The sequence below is a fragment of the Toxorhynchites rutilus genome, chromosome 3 (assembly GCF_029784135.1).
Source record: "Toxorhynchites rutilus septentrionalis strain SRP chromosome 3, ASM2978413v1, whole genome shotgun sequence".
Lineage (NCBI taxonomy): Eukaryota > Metazoa > Arthropoda > Insecta > Diptera > Culicidae > Toxorhynchites > Toxorhynchites rutilus.
Genome location: NC_073746.1, coordinates 312005352 through 312013792, shown reverse-complemented (window position 1 = coordinate 312013792; position 8441 = coordinate 312005352).

The window sequence follows — 8441 nt, the reverse complement described above, 5'->3', positions numbered from 1 at the left end:
TCACCGGTTCTTCGATCAATCTGTACAATTGCAGCTCGGAATAATTGTATAAATTCTCACTGAATAAATTGTAAATGTAAAGACGGAATCCGCAGCAAATAAAATACGCGTGTTGACTACTCGCATGTCTGTCCCAAACTGATTCGTTCATTCATTTTCTCTCGGTTACATGTTACTCTTGCATTTGTGAGATTTACACTTCGTTGTCTAGTCTGATACCACAGATATTATAAGATGTACACTTCATTGTCACGTCTGATACCACAGACACTACAATGTCCTGATTTTGAGATGATTTTGGGGCGTCCTGATTTATTTTTCATATCCTAGCATTTGTCCTAATTTATTATAATAATGATTTATTATAATTTTGTTGATGAATCATGATTAATATTTTTTTGCATTTTGTTTTTGAGCAAAAAATCACGTACAATCACGTCTTCCGGAAACATTATATTGGGGTACAAAAAAAATGAAAAAGGAAAAAGACGGGTGGCTAATGTCGGGGACATAACCGGAGTGACGTAGGACAAAGGGGACAGCTTTTGATAAATATATATTTTGAATATATTGTTTTATTTTCTTCTCCTACGTGAATTCCTACCTATCTACCTGAAAAATGGATTAGTTTATACTTATGACAGACATACAGCTGTACTTGCGTTGTACTTCGAAAATTGTATGTCTGTCACCATGTACAGCGCTAGAACCATGCAAGCAACTCGGTACAATCGCTGTACCTGTACCGACCTGTTTTACCGCTGTACATGGCTACAGTTGTACTGTGCGCAGCGCCATAGACGGTTAGTGGTGGGTAACATGAACAAGCAGAATCAAATCACTTGATAAACGTTCTTTTCATTGACTTTCTTTTAAGTTAAATGTTAAATGTTCAACGTCGGGCATCTTTCGGCGTATACACATATCGTACAATCAAAATTATGGCTGTGATAGGGAATGCACTGGTGGTCATCAGCTCGTTCACTATCATATATTTCACTATTGAGCACATTACCGTACATTAAGCTGTGGTTTCGGAGACGAATGAATTGTAAGATTTGTAGTCTCCGCAAACAAAGTAAATAAAAATGAAAAAGAACTGAGATTTTGGAGACGAACTCTACGATCTGTCGAGAAATAAACGAGCTATAAGCGTTCTGAAAAACCAACAGTAAATACAGAGACGGATGACCTTCGGATTAAAGTCCTTTAAAATAAGAACAGAGCAGCAGGAAATACATAGCTCATCGTGTTGCTCCTTAGTTATTTCTCTATGCAATGCAGATGTAACGTCAGTCAGTTTTCAACATCAGTTATCATCAGTTATCTCTATAATCGCTGTTAGGTATACTGGCACCAATCCGTTCGGCCTAGTTACCCTTGCGGAGCAATCAGTGAATGAGACCAACAGGGAACTGGAGACCTGCACGGTTCGAGTGAGACTTTGCCTTTCCCTTAACATGTCCTCCTTTGTTACGTCCACACGTCCACGTTGCTGCTTGTTTTCTTTTTATGATGTGATGCGATGCGATGTTAAACGATGCCGTACAACCACACTGGTTTACGGTTTGAAAGAAAATGAGATATTTTTTTGGGATCCGCGCGTTTTATACTCTAGCGGTACATGCTCACAGGATAGAGACAAATCGGTAGACTCAGCCAGAGGGGCGAGTCCAACGAGACGAACGAATGAGCGTTAAAAGGCAGCGATGGCAAAAAAAATACATTCATTACGATTTGTTCGCTCGTTGGATTCACATGCAGGCTAAAAATGGTCCTTTTCAGGATCACAAAATTATCTTCCATCTAAAGAGTTTATTTTTTTTGTTATCACTCGATATCCCCATTTTGTTCGGCTAAACCTTTCTGTTTAGCGATTGCGTTTGCCACTCGCCACAGCTTTCACAGTTGGAAAATTTCTTCCCATCCAGCTTGTGACATATTTTACAGTAAATTACATTCAATGGCACGTCGCATTACCACCACTCAATGTCGGATTGGAGGTAATTTTAACCTGTAATTGAACATTTGCGATGACAGTCGACTTTCAATGTGGGGTCATAATTTGGACCCCGAACTCTATGTTTACAAAAATGTCCAACTAAATATGTCGCATCACAGGTCCGTCCAATTAGCTAAATGTCGAGATAAGTGTAAATTACTGTACTTTCAATCTAGAAGCGATTTAAGAATTGGTGAAAATCAATAACCTCAGAACAACTGCCAAATTCACATACTCATCAGATCCTGGCAAACAAATTATGAAAAAATCAATTTGTGTTTTATTATTATTTTGGATATTATTTTAGAAAGCATTGAACTGTATTTCGTAAACTCTTTTTTGAAAGGTTTAATGGCCCTGATAAGCGCCTTGTTTTATGGAATGGTTCCAATTTAGAAAACTTTGTACTCGTGGTTTTGGAAAAAAACCATTTTCGAACGCCCTCGATGCCGCCTTCTTCTGGATTTGCCACCAAAGCAGATTGTATAAAGAACAAACTTTTTTCTTCTGCTACCAGCTGCCGTTTTGCGACCAATGTTTCGTTCATTTTTTTTTCTTTTTCCTTTCCAATCGTGCTTCATTCTATTTCGCTGCTGCTCTGGTTGCCCGTTTTGGTCGGTACGATTTGAGGAGCACAAAATGGACCAATCAAAAATGGGCATATAGTGCATTTGGACAATGCTTGATATTTCACAATTATTTAATTCTTTATCTCAAGAAAAATGAAATGTTATTCGTTATGATAGGTGCGTAGATATATTTCCTATCAATTGATGCAAAAACCTTTGCGATCTATTGAGAAATGCTCGAGTTATAAGCGTTCAAAATCTTGCATTTTTTCCTACTTGTTCAGTGCCTAGATTTCCATTTCACCCCCTATATCTTCCGGTTAGACGTAGTCCTACGTCAAAATCTGCCGCATCGTCGCATCAATTGTCCACTTTTAAGCGCTTATTGCTCAGCCATTTGCTGATGGATTTACGAGATATTTGCATCAATCGACTTGGGCACTCCTTAATAATTTGAAACAATGTCAATGAAAAAATGAGTATTCCGCGTTCTGATTGTTCAATTGGCACAAGCAATCTGTGCTTCATTCAATACGAATACTTCATTCAATACGAATCTGATTTGGAAAAGCATATCCAAACACCGAAACATCGCAAGAGTATTCTATTGACTGCACAAGGAACTCTTGCGTTTCATAGATCATAAAAGCTTCAAATCCATTGATTGTCTCCAGCGCTATTGCGCATCATGTTTGATGACTCGAAAACCGCCCGAAAATCTCCTACTCTCGTACAGAACAGAAGTCATCATCTCCAGAGAATTTTCAGCGCATGGATCGCCCGAGAAATACTTTGAATATTTAGATTTAGGTATTTTAGTCTCTTGAAGTGCAAATCTCATACAACAAATCAAATGTTTTTATTTATTTATATCTCAAAAGAATGATAATGGTTTGGTCATAATCGTAGTTGTGAAAGGTGTCCTGATTTTCGTGAGATTCCCGAAGTTCTTGATTATTATTATCCAGATTACCACAGAATTCTGGTATTCCTAAGAATTCAGAGAATCCGGAAATTTCGGAGAATCCAAAGATTCTTTATATTTTTGAGGTTCCAGAGATTCCAGAGAATCCAGAGAATCCAGAGATTTCAGAGATTTCAGAGATTCCAGAGACTCCAGAGATTCCGGAGATTCCATAGATATCAGAGAATTTAGAGATTCTAGAGATTCCAGAGGTACGAGCGCTTTCAGAGATTCTAGAGATTCCAGAGATTCCGGAGATTCTTGAGATTCCAGAGATATCAGATAATCCCGATATTCTAGAGATTCCAGAGATTCCTGAGATTCTAGAGGTTCCGGAGATATGAGAGAAGCAAATGATTCTAGCACTTTCGGAAATTCTAGAGAAACCAGAGAAGCCAGACATTCCAGAGATTCCTGAGACTCTTTAGATTCCTGATATTACAGAGATTCTTGAGGTTCTTGCGATTCCAGAGATTGTGTCGAGTGTCAAGTCTATCTTATCATGTAGATTCCAGATTCCAGACTCCAGAGATTCCACAGAATCTTGAAATTCCTGAAAATTCAGATGATTCTAAAGATTCCAGAGAATTCAGGGACTCTATACATTCAAGTGGCTCTTGCAATTCCAGAGATTCCTAAAAACCCACAGAGATTCTTAAGGTTGCTGAGATTCCAAACATTTTTTCCCTTTTGGGTTCATTTTCCACTACGACCAGTTATTTGTAGGCATGATCACAGCAAGGTATTATAGCACGAATGAACTTTATTCCCTTATTGGGGGAAGCTATCCAAACATCGGGGGGTTGCATTAAACCTTGATCAAATAAATTGCGCCTTCTATGAAAAAGTGCTTCGCAATTACATAATAAATGTTCCGAGCATTCACTTTCTAGGTTATAGAAACGATTGGTATCATCTTCCAATTTACCTAGTTTCTTTAGGTAGTATTTACCTAAACAATGTTCTGTCACTAGGCCACTGAAAGTGCATAGGTCTTTTTTTGTTGGACTAAGAAGTCTTTCAGTTACTTTTTTACTTGATGATTTAAATGATTGAGCCTTTCAAGCTACTGTGTGTTCCGATGTCATCAATCTTCGATTTTTTCCCAGTTCTTAAATTCCATTTTAAGGCCCCACAAAATAGTTCTGGTCCTAAGAATGGTTTCGATGATCCACATCTAGCTAACAAATCAGCTTTTTCATTACCTTCAACTTCACAGTGCCCTGGAACCCAGAATAGGTTCACTGCACTTTTTTTTAGCTACTTCTTGAAGAAGTTGAATACACTCCCAAACTAATTTAGAAGTACAGGTAACTGACCTCAATGCTTTCAATGCAGCTTGACTGTCAGAAAAAATGCATATGTTCGCATGTCTACACCCAAACTAGCGTTTCATTTTTGGCAGAAACCATGCCATTTCGTGCCTTGAAGCGTCAAATGGACAAATAAAATCATCTGTCCCCCAACGCTTTAAAATGTTTGTGTGTATGGAAGCAGATATCTCTTTCTTTTTCCTTTTTTCATCTTTTTTTGGGATTGCACTAAAACAAAAAATCCAAATGACGTCAACGGGGATCGGACCAAGGCCGGCTGGAATGCAAGGCTGTTTTACACGACCACGCTATCCACATACCCAGAGATCGTAAAAGAATGTTGATTTGAAGTCATATAAAAGTGCAGAATAAGTCGATGTTACATAAGATGCAATAAAAAATCGGTTGGAATCGCTTAAGATGCAAAATTATGATTCATTTATAACGGTGTCCATAAAGTTACAGAAGAGTGCATTCAATGTCAATATGCAATCATTTTACGTATTCATGTCACATCAAAGTTGAAAATTGCTATAGCTAATGATGCTGTTGAGTAAATGCGTGAGAATATTACTCCTGATTATAAAATTAAGTTGAAAAGTGTTTTCTAAGATTAAAAAGGAGAGCATGAAGGAGAGCAATATCTATCTCGGTCTGGGCCGTGTATGTGGCAAAGTATGCGGAAAGCTTATTTGTCTTTTGTTTCGCTCGCTCGTATTAATCTTATATTGCTGTACCATATATATTATACAAATGCTTGCCAGTATTTGAGAGTCATGACATTTTCTGTTTTGTTTAGGCTCATTTAATGTGATAAATCGGGATGACAAAACATGAGCTAAAGATTAATTATGGGTGTATAATAGCGCCTTAGACAAATTGTTGCACATCCAATAATTGCCTGTATTTCTGCCTAAAATACAGTTGGCCACTTGTCCCCTTTAAAATTAATATGCTCACCGGTTATTCCAGCCACGGCTCTTTCGTTCAATTTGGAACCATCAGTGTAGAAAATTATAGATCCTGGGTAAATATCAGGTCCCCCTGACTCTCATTTAGTGCGGCTCGGCTCAGCCACATTAAATAGTCGTTCAAAGTTGTATTGCCTGCTCATCCAGTCCTCCTGAGTTTGTATCGGATTGAGTTTGAATTCCTTTAGAACACTTAAATGACTCCTAAGGTTTCTATCAAATAACTGTTTTGTTCTTTTCAACCTTAGTAATTTCTCTTTTCTGTAGCATTTGAAATATCCATCCTACAACAGTTTCATCGAAATCACGCTGTATCATAGCATTTCTCATTGAGTTGAGGGATGTATTGTCAAATGCTCCTTCAATATCTAAGAACGCGGCTAGTAGTAACTCTTTGACTTCAAGTGTTTTTTTTTCAATTTTCGTTACTAGTGTATGAGGTGCTGTTACTGTTTATTTTCCTGGCTGGTATGCAAAGGTATGCAAATTGAAATGTACTGAGTGGTGTCGATTTCAAATATTGCGATTTGATATAGTTATCAACTAGTTTCTCTATTAACTTCGGCTTAATGACGAAAGACTAATAGACCTAAACTATTTTGGACTTTTTTTTTATCTTTTTTATTAGCTTTAGGAATAAAAACAACCCGAATTTGTCGCCAATTCTTTGGAATATAGTTCAATCGTAAGCTAGCTTTGAACAATTCAGTTAAGCATCGCACTACAGTTCCTCCACTGGATCGTCACAGGACGGATCTCTTCATTACCCGGTGATTTAAAAGGATCAAATGAATTTATTGGTAATTCAACCCCTGCAGGAGTGAAGATACAACTCGCTAGATCTTGCTTCTCTTCACTGGTCATTTTATGCCCAGGTTTACTGGTGTTATCATTGAAATCTTCAGACGGTAAAGTGTGATTCTGTTGCGAATCAGTATGTGGATCTATGCGAGTCGTCCTATCACTCAAGACCGGTAGTGATCCTGGAAAATGAATTTGCGTAATTAAACTTAAGGTATCTGATGCATTAGAAGTGAACTTTCCGTCCTCTTTTTTGAGAGTACCTAAACCATTAGAATGCCATACCATCATTTGCCAAAACTTTTTGTAATCTTGTTTCCAAAATTTTAAACATTCCAGATACTCCAGAAATTTGCATTTGCATTTGCAATTTCCAGTATCCGGTTTTAATTTCGAATGCAAGATCCTTCTTTTATTTTTAAAGAATTGAAATTAAGTTATGGAGTCAGATATTGAATGAACTCTAGATTCAAACCTAATAAAAATGGTATTCAAATTTTTGGTTTGAATCCATAGTTCGGAATTTCAAATCCAATCTATATATATAAATGGATTTCTGTCTGTCTTTCTGTCTGGCTGTCTGTCTGTCTGTCTGTCTGTCTGTCTGATTCTTTTGGACTCGGAAACTACTGAACCGATCGACATGAAAATTGGTATTTAGGGGTTTTTGGAGCCGGAGAAGGTTTTCATGATAGTTTGAGACCCCTCACGCCTCTCTAAGGGGGGCTCACCTACAAATTAAACACAAATTTCTACATTACTCAGAAATTAATCAAGCAAATGAAACCAAATTAGGCATATCGAGGTTTAAGGGTGCAATAAATGTTTCTATGATGGTTAGACTCTCCACCCTCCTCTCTAAGGAGGGGCTGCCATACCAATGAAACACAAATTTAGGCATTACTCGAGAATTAATCAAGCAAATGAAACCAAATTAGGCATATGGAGGTTTTAGGGTGCAATGAATGTTTCTATGATGGTTAGACTCTCCACCCTCCTCTCTAAGGGGGGGCTGTCATACAAATTAAACACAAATTTCTGCATTACTCGAGAATGATTCAAGAAAATGAAACCAAATTAGGCATATCGAGGTTTAAGGGTGCAATAAATGTTTCTATGATGGTTAGACTCTCCACCCTCCTCTCTAAGGAGTGGCTGCCATACAAATGAAACACAAATTTAGGCATTACTCGAGAAATAATCAAGCAGATGAAACCAAATTTGGCATGTGAAGGTTTTAGGATGCAATAAATGTTTCTATGATAGTTAGACTCTCCACCCCCCTCTCTAAGGGGGGGCTGCCATACAAATGAAACACAAATTTCTGCATTACTCGAGAATTAATCAAGAAAATGAAACCAAATTTGGCATGTGGAGGTTTTAGGGTGCAATAAATGTTTTTACGGTGGTTAGACACTCCTCCTCCTTTCTAAGGGGGAGCTGCCATACAAATAAAAGACAAATTTCAGCATAATTCGAAAACTAATCAAGCAAATGGAGCCAAATTTGTCATGCGAGTGTTTTAGGGGACGCGAAACGTTTCCATGGTGAATAGACACTCCTCCCCATTCTCTGAGGGGGGGCTGCCATACAATGAAACTCAAATTTCGGCATTACTCGAGAATCAATCAAACAAATGGAACCAAATTTGGCATGTGGAGGTTTTAGGGTGCAATAAATGTTTTTACGGTGGTTAGACACTCCACCCCCTCCCTAAGGACACAATTAAACGGGGTCGATTAGTAGATCAATCAATGAACAGTTCTGCGATTGCACCCATGATCTTGCTCATAGTAAGAAAACGTGAATGTATGAAAGTAT